This window comes from Ovis canadensis, chromosome 7 (assembly GCF_042477335.2).
Source record: "Ovis canadensis isolate MfBH-ARS-UI-01 breed Bighorn chromosome 7, ARS-UI_OviCan_v2, whole genome shotgun sequence".
Lineage (NCBI taxonomy): Eukaryota > Metazoa > Chordata > Mammalia > Artiodactyla > Bovidae > Ovis > Ovis canadensis.
Genome location: NC_091251.1, coordinates 86,072,515 through 86,090,453, shown reverse-complemented (window position 1 = coordinate 86,090,453; position 17,939 = coordinate 86,072,515). Strand labels below are relative to the sequence as shown.

At 40.2% G+C, this 17,939-nt stretch overlaps 1 protein-coding gene and 1 non-coding gene across 3 annotated transcripts in view; one reads left to right on the top strand and one right to left on the bottom strand.

The window, feature by feature from the left end:
• PPP2R5E (protein phosphatase 2 regulatory subunit B'epsilon) overlaps positions 1-17,939 on the top strand; it is a 156,902-nt gene that overhangs the window by 87,468 nt on the left and 51,495 nt on the right. The window lies entirely within an intron of this gene.
• LOC138444516 (U6 spliceosomal RNA) lies at positions 8,871-8,977 on the bottom strand. Its single transcript, XR_011258533.1, has one exon. It is a non-coding gene; the product is annotated as a U6 spliceosomal RNA (small nuclear RNA).

The following is a 17,939-nucleotide window of genomic DNA, read 5'->3' as shown; positions in this document are numbered from 1 at the left end:
TTCTGTTGCCATGCATCCATTTGAGAAATTTCTTAGCATTTCTAGCTCTCTCAAAGGGTCGGACATGACTTGCCCACTGAACAATAAGTAATCTTGGGTTAATTTTTTTATCCAGACTTAAACTCTGTCTTTTATACTCTTTATATTCATACATCTTCCTTTTCAAAACCATCTCTGGGAAATAGTTCAAATATGAGAGGAAATCTTATGGGTGAAGGCATTGTTTTAATTAGCCCCAGGTAATATTTGTTGAGTGGTTTAGAGCCACACCTTCACATTTTAATGATTAAAAAAGGACAGGGCCTTGCTCTGTAAAAGTCTGGTAGAAAGGGCACCCATGTGAGCAAATAATATGTCATCCATTTTTAATAGAAGTTTGTAGAAGGCAACAAAGGAGCAGAGAGAAAGGGGGAAGGTAGGAAGGTCAGGGATGGCTTTACAAAGTGAGGAAAGCCCAACTATCAAAAACAGTGAAACATATTTTCCAGTGGTTGAAATAATGTTGAAATGAGAAAGAGAATTACATGATACAAAGGCATTCCCAAACCACATGATATAGTCAGAGGAACACAAGCAGTGCTGTGTTGTTGTAGCGTTGTGTGTGTGGGTGGGGCGGGGGGGTGGCTGGGGAGTGAGAAGAGGTGAATGGTGGTAGTTGAAGATGTAGGTATGGACCAGAAGGACCTGAAAGAACCTCTGGTTTATCTATAGACAGTAGGTAACCATTGAAAAGTTATGAACAGGGGAGTGATACGGTCAGTTTTGTATTCTGGTGGCAGTGGGCCAGGTGGATTGGAGAGAAGGCAGAGAAGAATTGATTAGGGGCTTATTGTATTAGAGAAGTTTTAGAGGTCCTGAACCAAGGACAGGGAGGAGGTAGAGAAGGGGAGGAAAGTTCAGTTCAGTTGCTCAGTCGTCTCCAACTCTTTGCGATCCCATGGATTGCAGCAGGCCAGACCTCCCTGTCTATCACCAATTCCCGGAGTTTCCTCAAGCTCATGTCCATTGAGTCAGTGATGTCATTCAACCATCTCATCCTCTGTTCCCTTCTCCTTCCGTCTTCAATCTTTCCCAGCATCATGGTCTTTTCAAATGAGTCAGTTCTTTGCATCAGGTGGCCAAAGTACTGGAGTTTCAGCTTCAGCATCAGTCCTTCCGGTGAATATTCAAGACTGATTTCCTTTAGGATGGACTGGTTTGATCCCCTTGCAGTCTAAGGGACTCTTAAGAGTCTTCTCCAACACCACAGTTCAAAAGCATCAATTCTTTGGCGCTCAGCTTTCTTTATAGTCCATCTCTCACATCCATACATAACTACTGGAAAAACCATAGCCTTAACTAGACGGACCTTTGTTGACAAAGTAATGCTTTTTAATATGCTGTATAGGTTGGTCATAACTTTTCTTCCAAGGAGCAAGTGTCTTTTAATTTCAAGGCTGCAGTCACCATCCGCAGTGATTTTGGAGCCCCCCAAAAATAGTCTGTCAGTGTTTCCACTGTTTCCCCATCTATTTGCCATTAAGTGATGGGACCAGATGCCATGATCTTCGTTTTCTGAATGTTGAGCTTTAAGCCAACTTTTTCACTCTTCTCTTTCACTTTCATCAAGCAGGGGAGGCAAGGATGGCATTTAAAAGTCATAATGGTCCAGTGGTTAATAATCTGCCTTCCAGTGCTGAAGACATGGGTTTGGTCCCTGGTTGGGGAACTGATCTCGCATGCTGCAGGGCAGCTAAGCCCATGCAGTGCAACTAGCGCGCCAGCGTGCTGCAACTATAGAAGCCCACCCACTGCTGCAGCGACCGAGCCCGTGTGCTGTAGAACCTGTTCTCCACAATAGAAGTCCATGTGCTTCAGTGAAGCCCCAGTGCAGGTGCACACCACCCTCATTACGAGATAAAACTGAAGCCACTTAGCGTTTACATTGATGTTTAGAGAGAGAGAAGGGAATCTCGGATAGCTTTGGAAAACAGGTAGTCTATGGAGCTGCTATTTGAGAAAGGTACAGCAGGATTAGCAGCAGGTTTTGGATGGAAGCTGAGTTGAGTTTTGATATATTATCTTTGAGGTTATAGGAGTCATTGATGGGAAGGTTAGAGATGGTTATTCATAATTATCAGCTTGAGCGCAGGGCAGGGGAGAAAAAGAACAATGCTGGGACCCCAGGTGATAGCAGAGAATCATTGTGCTTCGGTGCAGTGGTTCAGGGGGAGCTAGTGGGTTGTATGTGAAGTGTCAGGAAGTTGAAGTGATGGCTGTGGATAATGATTGCACGCACAGTAGTGGGATCTTGGGTGTACTATCCTCATTAGAGTAAAAATCCTATCCCTTCTTTCCTGAGTGAAGGATGTTTTATCTCATTGGTCATTTATTGTTATTATTTTTGTATTTTCTCTATATATCTTGGCTTTTCTTGATTTTAGAGTCTGCTCCACTTCTGCTTCATTTTGGTTAAATATCTGTCTCAAATTATAGAATACATGGTTTGCCAAAGTGAGTGTAATTTTAAGATAAAATACAACATTTTCTTCTTCTACTTGAGTCCTTTATATTGTTTCTTGTCCACACATTCGGTTTGTTTTGCCCACTCTGAAATTACGCCGTTACTTCGTTATCGAAGTGCCCTATCTTTTCTTTGGCCCTGTTGGGTCTTCGTTGCTGTGGGTTTTCTCTGGTTGTGACCAGCAGGGCCCGCTCTTGTCGTGGTGCCTGGGCACCTCCTTGCGGGAGCGTCTCTTGCTGGAGAGCATGGGCTCCGGGTTGCACAGGCTTCCGCTGCAGCACGTGGCCTCGTAGCTGTGACTCCTGGGCTTTAGAGCCCTGTAGGTCAGGAGCTGTGGCTCATGGCTTAGTTGCTCTGCAGCACGTGGTATCTCCTTGGACCAGGGATTGAACTGTGTCCCCTGCCCTGGCAGGTGGATTCTTAACTACTGGACCACCAGAAAAGTCCCTATTTTTATCTTTTATATGTTCTATGATTTAACTGGAAATCACCGCTCTGGTTAGCCTCTTAATAGACTAAAACAGTTTTGTGGAAAAATAATGAAGTCCGCAATTTAAAGACCTGAGGGTCTCCCTACATGGACTCTTATGGGTGCTTTGTTAAGTTCACTGCATCCTCTCTAGGCTGAACCGTGGGAGATTTCTTTTCATAAAATACCAGCCATCTAAAAGTAGCCTTGGGAATGATAACTACCAGAGGGAGCATGAAATTTCCATTTTTCATCTTCCTGCATCTTCAGATGCTCTACATCCTGGCTGGATTTGTCTTGGAGGTGACCGTTTAGACCCAGAGGAGATAAGATCTGTAGGTGTGAGCCATTGGGTGTGGTGGGATAGGGGAGGTGGGGTTGCTTGCTGCTGCTAAGTTGCTTCAGTCCTGTCTGACTCTGTGCGACCCCATAGACGGCAGCCCACCATGATTAGAAATATAAATAATGGAGGAGAATTGAGTAACATCTGGGAAAGGCACTTAGGAAGTGATGAATTTACTGGGAAATTTTTAAGGATAGGATAAGTCTAAAAGACAGGACCTAGTAAATTAGAAGGTAAATAATTCATTGGTACTTTGAATATACAGTGGTGGTGGTTTAGTCACTAAGTCATGTCCGACTCTTTGCGACCCCATGGACTGTAGCCCTCCAGCTGTTCTGTGCGTGGAATTCCCCAGGCAAGAATGCTGGAGTGGGTTGCCGTTTCCTTCTCCATGAATATACAGTAGGTGCAGACAAATAACTGTTGATACCACTTATCACGAGGTACCTAGAATAGTCAAATTCATAGAGTCAGAAAGTAGAAGCCAGGGGGCCTGGGGGGTGGTGTGGGAATGGGGAAGGGGGATGGGCAGTTAGTGTTTAATGGGGTCAGAGTTTCAGTTGAGGAATGTGAAAAACTCCGGAGATGGATGATGGTGAGACTTGTGCAACATTGTGAATGTACTAGTGCCACTGAAGTGTTAAATATGGTTAAAATAGTTTGTTTTATATTATGTGTAATATAATATACCTTGTGGACTTTCACCACAATTAAACATTTTAAAGAAAGAATTTCTTGTTATTTTGTAAAGACTGTAAGGTTATGATGATGAAGATTGCCAGAAGATATTTTTAGAATGAGATCAGGAAGAAATCACTGCTCAAGGTTAGGAGTAGATTGTTACCATTTGTAATGTATCAGAGGGTAGAGAAACTGGCAGGCAGGCACTCTGTCCTGTTATTAAGCTATCACTCAGTGCTGCATCTGTTAATGCTCATTTAATAGTGTTGTTTAGCATGTTTGTGTGTCCATTGAATATTTTCGTGGGTGTCAGTGGACCTCTTGATGTTGAGCACAGAATTTTGTGTGTTTTGCCTGTTTTTGTGGGAGAAGATCTGTAGTTTTTGGTTAAATTTTGAGACATAGTCTGACTCCAGAATGGTTTAAGCTCAATTTTCACATGTGTAGTGTTCTGCTAGGTGCTGCTCTCTAAAATATAGGATGAGATTAGAGGGGAGCAGGGTCTCCTATTTATGGCGGTAACTAAAGATGAAGATGAAATTGTTAGAATGATTTCACCAGTGAAACCATCTGGGCCTAGAGTTTTCTCCATGGGAAGGTTTCTGGCAGTGAATTCATTGTTTTAAAAAAATATATTGTATTGAAGTATAGTTGATTTATAATGTTCTGTTAATTTCTACTGATAGTAATTATATGTATCTCTCTATATATACATCAATTATGAATAGATGAATATATATACACACATTATTTTCATATTCTTTTCCATGATGGTTTATCATACCTTGTTGCTTATCCATTCTATATAAGTTTGTATCTGCCAGTCCCAAACTCCTAATCCATCCTTCCCCCACCCCTTCAAGTTTTAAAATACATATGTGACCTATTCAGGGTTTTTTTTGTTTTCTCTTGTGTCAGTTTTTGTTGGTTTTTATAATGGTTTCACAATTAAGAATTGTGTTTAAATTACTTAATCCTTAGTGGTTCTTCATAAAGATGTGTACTAATGAAAGATGACCAGCACCTGTACAACTTCCAGTGTTAGCAGCATAATTGTCTGCTGCAAATACTGTGAGTAAATTAAGTCTTCACAACAACCCTGTTGTATTATATGTTATATTATTATTACGTGTTATTTTATAGATTATGTAAAGGAAGTAGAGAGAGGTTAAGAAACTTTCCTGAAGCTTCTCATCTGGGTAACTGTCAGGACTGAGAATTGAACCCAGTCTGGCTACAGAGCTCATCCTCTTGACTGCTGTGCTGTAATACTCTCCTGGGATCAGTCTTTCTAATAGGAATGGAGACTAAAATCTCTAAACTTGGACTCTTGCCTCAGTACTGTGTCATTTTCCTTGAACCCCTCTACTTAAGTAATAAGCTTTGATGCTTTCCCTGGAACCTTTTCCTTGCTTGTTATTTTACCAAATAATAAGCTCTGGGGTTAAATGTTCATTTTTTGCGTAAGGAACATTCCTTTTTACTCCCTCTCCACCCCCCACCCCAAACCTCACTACCCTGTGTAATAACTACGTTGCCTTTGTTATTCTCAAATTAATTTTTTTCCCCTGCTCGACCACTGCCTCCCAGTAGACAAGTGATCATTGGGAGTGAGGAGGGGCTCAGGAGGAAAGCTTTGTAGTTCCGAACTCTCCTCTGTTCCACCCAAACCACAGTCCTTGAGATGGTCATATCCCCTAAGTTCATGTGCTGCCTGCATGGCAGTCCTCCCCCTCTCTCCTCATTAGAAACAAGAGGGCCATATCCGCAACCAAGGGATCCTGAAATTGCTTGGTTAGCCTGGATTTAGAGCTAGGAAGTTAGATATTTAAATGTCCTTTCATCTCTATGGCTCCTAATCCTTGGAAGTATTTACGATTACTTATAATTGTACAGCCTGCCTATTTGTGGTCCTTCCTGGGTCAGTGATATAGACGGAATAACCTGGGCTACTTACTTAGCTGTGTGATCTTAGCTGAATCTTCATCCTAAGATCGTTACGCACTGTAACTTTATAAAGTTATTGTGATGTGACTATTGTTATCATTTATGGTACTACTTTTGCCACCTCTGTTAGACTTACTTTTTTCTTTGAATGGATTAATCAGTTTTTTGGTTACAATGAAGTCTTGCTAGCATGAAAGCTCTTTGTGTCATTAAGGTGGCTTTTCACATCTTTGACTATTGATTTTAAACTTTAATTCTCTCTGGGAAATCTTATTTTCAAGTCTGTTTTTTGGGATGGGGTATAGCCCTGTAAATCTGCAAGTGCCCATGTCTATATAATTATATTAGTTTGTCCAAAACGTTTGCTTGAATTTTTCCATAACGTCATAGGAAAAACCTGAACAAACTTTTTGGCCAACACAATATATACATATGTATGTACTGTCCTTAGTTCACCTATATAACATTTTTTTCTGATATTACTTGCATAGTAATATCCACACTGTATTAATAATTTACCACTTCTCTTCTGCAAACATTGTCTCTTAACATATCTGATAGGGATTTCAATGGGTTTAGTTTAATTTAAACATTCTGAGGAGCAGGTTTTAACTCAGGAAGCAGTGAGCTACTCATGATTGCTGTTTGCTTCATTTACAAGCTGTAGTCCCTCTGGCTTAACTGCTTCACAGATTGTTGAGAGTTTTCAATATACTTAAAATGGTTTGACAGCTGTGACTTGTCTAGCGCTGAACTATCCAATACTATGATTTCACTGAGATGAGAATACTCCTCTTCTGTCTCCTCCCTCCTTGCCCCCAGGCTGGCAGCAGAGTCTGCAGGATAAGTTACAGTACAGCATACAAGTTTTGATTTCTCTTTTATCCCACCTTGTAATTTAACCTAGAAACTGAAAATATGGTTAGTTGTGTAAGCAATACTTCTGGAAAAACTTGCCAAGAAAATGGATGACAAAATGATTGGAAAGTCCTGCTGGTCATATATTTAAGTGGGTCCTTACCTCTAGCAGAGCAGCTCAATCGATGTTAGTGTCTATGGCCCAGACTTCTCTTTACTGAAGGAGGACAGAAATGAGAGAGAGGGATTTATTGGTTGATTCTCTAAGGGAAAAGCTGATTACACCGTAGCAGTGCATTATTAGCAGGAAAAAGTGGAGAAAATGAGTGTCTTCCATGTGGAATTCTGAGAGACAGTGATGCTTGAGGCAAGAATTTGGCAAGAAAACAATGAGCAGGTCCTTTCCAAGAGGTAGCTGGCCTCTGACCAATAGTAAAAGCCAAACTTGATCTGTAGATGAAAACAAGAAATATCCTATCTAGTGACTTCTGCAGAGAAAGTTGCCTCTGAAAAGTGAGGGGAAGATAAGGGACGTTATTCTATGTGGTTACAGTGATGAATAGAGAAGTGGTGGGGGTTAGCCCGCCAGTGGAGGAGGAACTAAGGGAAAGAGCAGAGCCTGAGGCAGAATTCAGGGAAGAGCAATGCCAGGAGAGGCGGGCAGGGGTGACACAGAGAAGAGAGGATGGTTCTGAGTAGAAATAGGACTGGGCATAACTATCTGGTAAGTTGGAGAGCAAGTTTATTTTTTCATAAAATGGACAAGCAAGGTATTTTGGAGAGTATATTTCCTGGCCCTCCAGAAATGTAGGTTACAAACAGAGTAGGGGTGCTGGGCAGTTGCTTACATGAGCATACCATGGATTTTTCCCTTCCTGAAGAAGTTAAGCCTTTTATGAGAATAGGGTAGAACATGCTGGAATAACCCCAGCCTCTTTCTTTTGTGGGACTTTTGGATTTTTCTCTGAGAAGTTAGAAAAATTTAGACAGTAAGGTAAGGTGCTAGAAAATGGAGTTTTGTATTGTCAGGAACAACGCGGGGTGTCTCATGCCCTATTCTGGAAAGCAAGCGTAGTAATTTGAAGGATAAAATAATTGGAAGGCAGTGGTCTCTAAGAGCACATTTTATTTTATTTTATTTTATTTTTTAATTTTAAAATCTTTAATTCTTACATGCGTTCCCAAACATGAACCCCCCTCCCACCTCCCTCCCCATAACATCTCTGTGAGTCATCCCCATGCACCAGCCCCAAGCATGCTGTATCTTGCGTCAGACATAGACTGGCGATTCAATTCTTACATGATAGTATACATGATAGAATGCCATTCTCCCAAATCATCCCACCGTCTCCCTCTCCCTCTGAGTCCAAAAGTCCGTTATACACAGCTGTGTCTTTTTTCCTGTCTTGCATACAGGGTCGTCATTGCCATCTTTCTAAATTCCATATATATGTGTTAGTATACTGTATTGGTGTTTTTCTTTCTGGCTTACTTCACTCTGTATAATCGGCTCCAGTTTCATCCATCTCATCAGAACTGATTCAAATGAATTCTTTTTAATGGCTGAGTAATACTCCATTGTGTGTATGTACCACAGCTTTCTTATCCATTCATCTGCTGATGGACATCTAGGTTGTTTCCATGTCCTGGCTATTATAAACAGTGCTGCGATGAACATTGGGGTACATGTGTCTCTTTCCATTCTGGTTTCCTCGGTGTGTATGCCCAGCAGTGGGATTGCTGGGTCATAAGGTAGTTCTGTTTGCAATTTTTTAAGGAATCTCCACACTGTTCTCCATAGTGGCTGTACTAGTTTGCATTCCCACCAACAGTGTAGGAGGGTTCCCTTTTCTCCACACCCTCTCCAGCATTTATTGCTTGCAGATTTTTGGATCGCAGCCATTCTGACTGGTGTGAAGTGGTACCTCATTGTGGTTTTGATTTGCATTTCTCTGATAATGAGTGATGTTGAGCATCTTTTCATGTGTTTGTTAGCCATCCGTATGTCTTCTTCGGAGAAATGTCTATTTAGTTCTTTGGCCCATTTTTTGATTGGGTCGTTTATTTTTAAAAATATGGAACGCTTCACGAATTTGTGTGTCATCCTTGCGCAGGGGCCATGCTAATCTTCTCTGTATCGTTCCAGTTTTAGTATATGTGCTGCCGAAGAGAGCACTAAGAGCACATTTTAAATGGAAGCTAAAAGGGTTGGTAGACAGTGCCCCTAGAACCCTCTCTTGTTTTTCTTCTGAGGAACGTACACACACGCTTTTGCCTCCCACTCTGAGACGCGGCTGGCACGCCTCTGTGTGGCTGGTGAGGGGGGCTGCCTGGCTGGAGTGGCGTATCTTACTCAGTTTATTATGGAGAGTAGTATCTGGTAAAGAGTGATGTTCATCTCTGGTCAGAGGTGGGTCAGGTGTGTTTTTGTTTTCACTGCTCACCCTCTAGCTCAGGGCTTTATTTTACTAATGAAGGGTCACAGAGACAAGAGAATTACACACAGACATAGAGTAAGGGGCAGTGACAGTTTGGGCAATTTCCTGTTTATCTTCAGTAATTTTATGTAAGAACACATACTCAGTAGCCAGAAATGCCCCCTTAGGAGCCTCCAGTATTTTGTGTGTTTTTTTAATTCAAAATTCAAGAGGTTTAATTATTCCTTTAGCACTGGCTGATTTTGAAAGTAAATCGCTGAAAGCAGATGTTAAAAGACTATATGTGTTCTAAAAAAAGCGCCGTGTTGTTATTGTTTTATCAACTTGGGCACTGTGATTCTTGCTGGAATCACTTAACTTAGCAGTTTTAATAACTTTCTGGGGTGTTAGGACCTGCAGTCCGTGCATAATGAAACGTAGTGAAAACCTGGTGTCACAGGGCGAGCCTGAGTGTGGGGTGTGAGCGTTCGACTGCCAACAGCAAGACAGCCTGCTCTGTATTTATACACAGCAAGCACCATGACTATTGCAGTGTTTACACCTCTATTTTTGGATTCCAAGATTTAATATCAACAATCTTCACTTTTGGATTCACTGCTACATTTCCAATTTTGGAGACTGGTGCAATATAGTTGTCTCTCTGTGGGAAATATTTCCCTGTGATGGTTCGTGTGGGGATAATAGACTCTAGAGAGAATAAATTTGACATTATTGTCAGCATGTCAGCAGGTAAAAAGTTGCCTCTTTGAGCAAAGTCTAGTCTTGAAATAGAAGCCTAATGGGAGTGGAGGGTGCATGGTTGGAATTTGTGGGAAACGAGATGGAGCCGCAGGGATGGCTCTAGATTACAGAGGTCTTGGCAGGCTAAGTAGAGGGGAGTAGGCTTAATCTCATGGATAGCAAGCAGGAAGTTGCTAAGGTTTTTGAATAGGAGGTGAAATGTAAATGATATACTAATTTTTCTCTCTCCTACCCCACAAGGAGAGCTTCCTGCCAGCTCCTTTGTGTGGCTTCTCGGTGGGCCGATTCAGCCCACGATGGCCAATGGCAGAGGACTGTTGTCCCAGTCCTGTCCGATGGTGGCAAACGAAGAGGAACTAGAGAAGAGCATGTAAAGAAACTCCCCATCTTCCCTATTTTTTTTCTGTGTTCATCAAAGAAAGTTCAGAAACCAGAGGGAAAAATGATCTATAGTTCATTATTTAAATTCAGTCATTGCCCACATTTTGGCCGGTTTCCTCCTATCAGTTTTTTTTAAAATGAGATTTTCCCCTTAAGTTAAAAAAATTTTTTTAAGATATGTGGAATATAATTTTAAGAATAGAGCTTAGGCAGTGAATGTTCAGTGAATTTAACAATTCTATTTACTCAGTAACCATAACCCCAAATCTAGAACATTGCTGTCACTAAGGAAAATTTCCTGTTTCCTCTCATGTTTTCCCTTGTTAAATTTTTTTCTAATCTTACTATATATATAATTTCTATTAAAATTTTTCTTTAGAATTATGATGCAAGCATGCTTTCATGTAGTTAAATATCTTTTAAAAACATCAGTCTAATGTCTGCCTCATACTCCATCTTGTAGATATACCATTGTTTACTTAGCTGTTTTCCCATGTGGAAGACATTTAAACTGCTTGCACATTTCCACTGTGAGAAGTAACACCACCATTAACTCCAAGAGACATTATGAAGGAATAACTAAAATGACTTCTCGATAAGTTGCATAAAGGCAGATAACGAAGAGGAAGAGTTAAAGACAATTCTCAAGAGTTAGAATGAGGAAGGTGAAAGGAGAATTCTCTTTTATGGGGAAGTGGAGGATGTGATTGGTTTTGACTGGAGTGAATTTGAGATCTACTGAGAACTGCTTTGTATACAGTTGGAAATAATGGAGTTAAGGATATCCTAGTGCCTTGGAAACAGAAATCAAAGAGAAAAGGTGACAGAAAACTGAGACGGGAACTTCCTGCTGAGGATTCAGCTTTGCTCCACCTTGAGATTTAGTGATGATCTCTCTTTTGAGATGTGTGTACTTGTTCCTTGGGTGAAATTGATGACTTTGAGCCATTCATTGACTTCTCTATTTAATATTCCAAGACCCAGAATGTGCTTTGCTTTCTGTTCTGCTTCACGCTGAGACCTTTTACTGCGATTGGTGCTAATTCTGAGAAAGCAAACTTGATGTGGGGGATCTCTCACTTTTCTTTGGCTGAGGTCAGAGCAGGTGCCATTTAATATTCTTGACCTTCTACTGGATTCTTTCCCACTAATGGAGGGTTGATGTATTAGCCTAAGGAAATTGCTTGAATTTGCAGAAGTTATTGAAGAATGGAAGAAATAATTTTGTAGGAAATGATGGCTAACTTTTGAGTAAATAGCAGGGATTGAACACATGCACATATGCAGAGTACATCATGAGAAACACTGGGCTGGAAGAAGCACAAGCTGGAATCAAGATTGCCGGGAGAAATATCAATAACCTCAGATATGCAGATGACACCACCCTTATGGCAGAAAGTGAAGAGGAACTAAAGAGCCCCTTGATGAAAGTGAAAGAGGAGAGTGAAAAAGGGGGCTTAAAGCTCAACATTCAGAAACTAAGATCATGGCATCTGGTCCCATCACTTCATGGCAAATAGATGGGGAAACAGTGGAAACAGTGTCAGACTTTATTTTTTTGGGCTCCAAAATCACTGCAGATGGTGACTGCAGCCATGAAATTAAAAGACGCTTACTCCTTGGAAGAAAAGTTATGACCAACCTAGATAGCATATTAAAAAGCAGAGACATTACTTTGCTGACTAAGGTCCGTCTAGTCAAGGCTATGGTTTTTCCTGTGGTCATGTATGGATGTGAGAGTTGGACTGTGAAGAATGCTGAGCACCGAAGAATTGATGCTTTTGAACTGTGGTGTTGGAGAAGACTCTTGAGAGTTCCTTGGACTGCAGGAGATCTAACCAGTCCATTCTAAAGGAGGTCAATCCTGGGTGTTCTTTGGAAGGACTGATGCAGAAGCTGAAACTCCAACACTTCGGCCACCTCATGCGAAGAGTTGACTCATTGGAAAAGACCCTGATGCTGGGAAGGATTGTGGGCAGGAGGAGAAGGGGATGACAGAGGATGAGATGGCTGGATAGCATCACCAACTCGATGGACATGAGTTTGAGTGAAGTCTGGGAGTTGGTGATGAACAGGGAGGCCTGGTGTGCTGCAATTAATGGGGTCTCAAAGAGTCAGACACGACTGAACTGAACACATGTCTACTTCCTTTATCTCTGAAACCACACAGAAATTACTAAAAGGAAATAAAACACACAGGATAAAAGTGAAACGGAGAGATCTCAGAATCAACATTTTGGAAACCATAAAGCAGATGACCTGGTGATCACTACCAAGGCTGATTAGAGAAGGCTGAATTCTGGTCCATAGCAACGATAGTTTGGAAATTGCCAGCTCACACTGCATTAACTCCAGAAGGTGCAGAAAGGTACTTTTCAAAGTAAGGGTGCTTGCGGTGAAAACAGACTTGGTGGACAGTCTGTGTTAGATATAGCTGGAACTGCTTCTCCCAAACCAGGCAGCCAGATGACTGCTCCTCCCAACCTGCAGCAGAAGACTCTGGAGAGGCTAAACTGGAAGGAATCTGAACTCAGGGGCATTGGTTCCGAGCAGCAGTACCTTTCTGAAAGCAGGGAAGTGTGAGTGAAAAGATCCTTAACCCTCTTCCCCACTCAGCTCCCAGTTCCTTTATGCCATTATTCTGGAGGTGGATGCTTCTTCTCTGGACACTTAGATAAGCCCGAGAGAAAAGATCCAAAGGCACCAATAAAAGGAGCGTTCCTGGGCGGGTGACAGGATGGCTGTGGTAAGGAAGTAGCCCAGCCAGTCTCACTGTGGGGGAAGAAGCCCACTGCCCAGTGCCATCCTCTCATACAGGTCTCCCATTTTAATATGACTGGGTGCGATGCTGAGTAAGAGCACCAATTTTGTGGGTTTAAATCCTCTCTTCAGGTTAGTTTTCCAAGATTTTGAACTTTATGTAAATGTACATGGAGGGGTTCAGCTCAGATGTCTTCCTCTTTCCCTTGCAACCCCGACCCTCCAAGTCTCTTTTCCTGCCACTGGTCTTCGCAGTCTTCTGATGAGCGTAGGTCAGGCAGAGTACAGCAAAAGAGCAATGGCCTGTCCTTCACACACTTTCTCCCTTTTGTCTCCTTGTAGCTAAGTGTTGATGTTATTCTTCAAAACTGCACCTGGTACTTGTATTTGATCTGTGTTCAAGTTCTGTTGACTGTCTGTCCTTGATCTCTCATGGACAGATTCCTTTCTTCCTATACAATTGTCAGTGCTCTGATTCTTCTAGAAACCGATCGTCTAAAGGGGTCAAATTATTTTCAGAAAAATCCAGTTCTATCTGTTGATCACAACAGTTATCAGCTACTGCCACCACCACCAGCAGCAGTAATAACATCAGTGAAAACAGGTTGTTTTTTTTTCCCCTAGTCTGTGTAATCTGAATAGTGTGTGTACCTAGTAGATTTTGAAAGGAAAACTTGATTAAGGAAATATTGATATAAGTAAAAATGTTGGTATCATTGTGAGTTAGGAAAATGCCTAAGATTTCTATTACTCTAATCTTTTGAATTTGGCTATGTATTTAAAAACTCTAATTGGGCAATATAAGTGTTTAAGCTTCCTTTTGTTGTTTGTTTGTTTTGTTATTTGTTACTCTCCTTCTTCAACTGATTGCTAAGCTGCTTTAAAAATTTTTTTTATCATTTAAAAATGTTCTTTCTGCCTCATTTCATAAATCAGTTTTAATAAAATAGCTGCTATGTCCTAGAAAGCCCTATTAATACAGATTTAAAATATGATGGTGAATGGGTAACAATAGTTAGGTTGTAATCGTTGACTTTAGAAATCTTTTAAATCCTCTTAGATTTCTGGATCTTGTGAAACAAACTGCACAACTGTCTTACGGGCATATTTCTTAGTCACATGGAAACAATGCTCTCTGTCTTGGTTCTGGTTTGGTGAATGTGTTCTGAAAGGTATAGAGCTTTGTCCACAAAGATAATTTTCTGATAAAAATGTGAACAACCTTACTGGAGTAGCTTGATACACCTATGTATCACAGTATTTCAGTCCTTATTGTGTTGCTAAGACCTGTGCTTGTGATCTGCGTGGAGGTGGTTTTGGTTCAAGGAATCATATTCTAGTGAGCATGTCTGGAATGATAAATTGGGGAAATGCTTGTCTGAAACTTCTAATTTCATTGACACTTACCATATTTAATATATTAGAAAATAAAATGACACCTGTAGTGGATGGCTCATAATCTAAGAAGTTGTTATACTGATTTAATTAAATTTCTCCTCTTTAGAATTAGTGCTAAGGACTTGTCTTTATGTTAGAATAAGATTTTAATGATTCCATGAGTTAGATGTAAGTTTTAAATAGCCTTGTCCATTCATGTAGACAGTGAGGTTTAAAAAGAAAATTTGTACCTAGTCTGAAGTAGAGACTACAGGAGATTTATTTTAAAAGACATAGTTTGCCTTTCAAAACATTGATTGAAGGGATTGCCAATGAATTAAATTAAGTGCTAATTGAAAGTTTAAAATGTTGCCATTTGTTTCCTAATCAGAGCATCAGTTAAAAAGATAGTTTATCTTCTGCAGTTTCCTTGAGCATAATTACAAAGGCTTTGGGATTTCCCCCTTTGTTTTTATTTATCTGTAATTAAAAGGGGCTGAGAGTCAGGTTTGGAAGGTTCTTTATAATTGGGATCACTAAGAATTCTTAAATTTGGTGTTACCAAAAGTAACTTGACATTATATATGTATATGTTGTTACTTTCATGTTACAAAAATTATATAACATAGCAAGGTGTACCTAAGCAAATTTTGTTAGAATTTCATTTCTTACAGTTTGAATGTTTAATACAAATTCTAGTATGTTTGGAAATCAGTCTTCTCTGTTCAAATGTCTGATTTATAGATTTTAAAGTAAGTTTTATTTCAGTTTACATTTATATTTTGGATGTGATTATTTTTAAAAATTGCATCTATGGCAGATGTTGATGAACTACTATGAATTTTCTTTCGAAATTTAGTTTTAGTATATCTATTTAGATACATCTTTTGGGCTACCACAGAATACTATGAGAATAATGCATGATGACCTAGTTTCAACATTGAGTTTCCTGGGTCCTGCCTCTGCTTATAAATACTCGATTAAACCATTTGTTTCTTTTTAATACATGATAGATTATGGAATGATAAATGAAGAACTGGATGAAAACCTCAGGGATATTATTGAAATTGTTACTTACATGAGGTCTTGATACAAATTTTGCTAGAGGAGTGCCAGAGGAGTAATGGCGTTTTGAATTTTGCTTGAATGTTCTCTGCTTAACATCATTCATATAGCTCTTTTTTATTAGAAAACTTACTTCTTAGATGTAATCCCAAGAAAATTTATTTTATAGTTATGATGTCATTTTTTGTATTTATAGCTAGTATTGCATAAGTATTTGAAACTACAGTTTCACAGATGAAAGGGGGAGAAACCTTTCTGATGTTAATTAGCTTACCTGCTTTTATCGAAGAAAGATGACACTTAATCATCTAGAAAGTATTATTTTAAAGCACAGGGAAGATAATTTAAGTTACCTTGTTATACTGTGGTAGAACTGTCCCTGATCACATTACATGCCTGGTTTTCCCAGGCCTTAAATATTAATAGTGCTAACAAATATATAACCAAAGGAAATAAAAAGTATTCCTTTAATACCTTTAAAAAGTACTTTTTAATATTCGTTCAAGTTAAATAGGTGTTTGTTTTTTTTTAAGCAGTACTCAACTGTATTATCCTTACCTTCTGTTTTGTTCATTATTAATACTGGGAGATATTTAGTGAGTAGTTACTAGGTGCGTCCACATTCTGTTCTTTTATGCTAGGCTAGTTATTTTCCTTAAGCAATAACAATAGCAAGATGTCAACAAAAACCATGGTGTAAAGTTAGTAGTTTCTATGGAGAGAAAGAGATTGAGGATATTGAGTTTTCCTGCAGTAATTTAATAAATTATTTAAAATGCTAGTAGTTGTATTTTAATATTGCAGGTTAAAATGAAATAAGTTGTTTAATCAAAAACTGATGAAAATATGCCTAAACACTTATTTTGCTAGATGGGCTATGTACTTAGAAACATTTTAGTCTTCTCTTTCACATTTGGTCAAGACTTCTAACTTTTTTTCTTTATACCAAAGTTAACAGCAATCAGCAAGAAACCAAAGAACTGAAAAAATAAGAGAGCAGCCAGTCCCTCCAAGCAAGCTGCTGTCGGGTCCTAGGCCTTGCCTGGCATCTCCCGCTTTCATCCTCTTCCCCAGTGTGTTACAGTGCCAGTTTTGAGTTGCTACTGAGTTGTAACTGGTAGAGATTCTTAATTAACAGTATTATTTTAAGGTTGTTGGATTTAGGAAATAAAAACACAGGGCACCTACTTCAATTTGAATTTCAGATAAACAGTGAATAACCTTTTTTAGTCCCCATGTAGTGTGTGGGATATATTTGACCAAAAAACTGTTTATGTGAAACTCAGACTTAACTGGTAACCTATATTTTATCTGGAAACCCTATTTGTTTCCATTTTTTCTATATTAGGTTCTAGGCATTCGGAAATTAGGGATTCCCAGGTGGCTCAGTGGTAAAGAATCTGCCTGCAAAGCAGGAGACCCCGGTTCAATCCCTGGGTCAGGAAGATGCTCTGGTGAAGGGAATGTCAACCCACTCCAGCATTCTTGCCTGGAGAATGCCATGGACAGAGGAGCCTGGTGGGCTGTAGTCCATAGGGTCATAATGAATTGGACACCACTGAGCGACTTACCACACACATGCCCATGCTTTCAGAAATGAGTAAAGAGCCCTAGAGGGACTCAGAAGCTAACTGAGCAAGGTGAGAAGGGATGTGAGGAGCAGGAACACCAGAGAGGAAATTCACAGTCATCCAGGTGTTTGATGATGGGGCTGTGAACCGGACATCAGGGATTCAGGGCTTGCTTTATTTCTGTGTTAGTGCCGGGTAAGGGCATCAGCTTGAGTCTGAATGCTCTGTGAAAAAGAGTGTCCGTGCATGTCATTGAGGGCCACTGGCAGACCAGAAACCTAAGAAGGGGGTGATGGGAAAACAGAGTAATAAAAGTGGTAAACAAACAAAAACTGGTGAGGGGAATTAGGGAAGAAAGAGAGAGATATAAAGAAGGCAGGTCCATACATGGTCGTCAGGGGTGATGGTAGAGGTGAGATGTCAAACAAAGAACCCCAAGAACCCTCTGACAGATCATGGCACTTTTACCTTGGAAAACTCGCAAACTCTTAGGACCTCACTTTTCTGATTTCTTACAGTGGAACTGGATTTTTTTGTTGCTGTTATGTTGCTCAGTCATGTCCGACTATTTGAGAACCTATGGACTACAGCACGCCTGGCTTCTGTGTCCTTCACCTTCTCCTGGAATTTGCTCAGACTCATGTCCATTGAGTCGGGGATGCTATCCAGTCTTTCATCCTCTGCTGCCCTCTTCTTCTTTTGCTTTCAATCATTCCCAGCATCAGGGTCTTTTCCAGTGAGTCGGCTCTTTGTATCAGATAGCCAAAGTATTGGAGCTTCAGCTTCAGCATCAGTCTTTCCAATG